This window comes from Pyxicephalus adspersus, chromosome 4 (assembly GCF_032062135.1).
Source record: "Pyxicephalus adspersus chromosome 4, UCB_Pads_2.0, whole genome shotgun sequence".
Classification (NCBI taxonomy): Eukaryota; Metazoa; Chordata; class Amphibia; order Anura; family Pyxicephalidae; genus Pyxicephalus; species Pyxicephalus adspersus.
This window is the reverse complement of record NC_092861.1, coordinates 5,167,382-5,168,391: the sequence shown is the minus strand read 5'-3', so window position 1 is coordinate 5,168,391 and position 1,010 is coordinate 5,167,382.

The window sequence follows — 1,010 nt, the reverse complement described above, 5'->3', positions numbered from 1 at the left end:
CCCTCCCTCCCTCCTCCCACCGAGATGGACACCTCAGGTGCCCTCACGAGGGAGAAGAGGAAACTCCCCCAGAGCCCTGCCCCGGACACAGAGCTGTCCTTAAAGAGGCAGGCCAAGAAGGAGGAAACTCCCCCCCACTCCACCCTACCCAGATCACGAGGACCTTGCTGAGGTCGTCGAGTATCTGGATACCATACCCCACGACCCCAGCTTATTACCCCCCCACGAAGGAGGACCGTGCACTATGGGAAATGATCGAAAAGGAGGGAGCTGCCCCCCTCTAGGTGTAAGTCGTACAGTCTCCGACTGAAGCGTCACTTTTCTCCAAACCATTATGGCTAAGATATCAATCTTATCCATCAATGTTAGGAGCATAAGTGACCCCGTCAGAAGGCAGACTGTACTCAGTTACATTGATACTCAACCAGGAGACATTGTCATGATGCAGGAATGTGCCCTCCCCCCCTCTAGGAGATACAGTCACCTGTGCTCCCAGTGGACTCAGGGTCCCTCTTACTGGTCTGGGGGTGGTGACTGCAAGTCAGCAAGTGTAGCCACTCTTGAGGGGCGGGCATTTCATGCTTGACGCTGTCCACGATCTCGTCTGCGGCCATCTTCTGGTCATAGATGGTTCGTGGGCAGGAGAGCCAGTTAGGCTCATCAACATGTACGCCTCCCCTGAGATGAATGAGCGGCTGGAACTTTTCCAGACCCTAAGGACCCAACTCGCAACCACCAGGGCAGTAATAATGGGCGGTGATTTCAACTGCCCAATAGAGGAGGATGGGCACAGCTCAGGCATCATGGCAAAGTTGGACGATACCTCCCGCCTTCTCAAAGAGATGGTGGCGGAAGCTCCCTTGAAGGACGTCATAGGCTCCATCGGAAGCGGCGCCGCAAACTATTCCTGGTGCCACCCACTCAAGGATAGACTTCATCTTTACATCCAGAGAGGTAACACACAACAGACACTTCATGGTTCCCTGCTTCTTCTCGGACCACAGGACCCT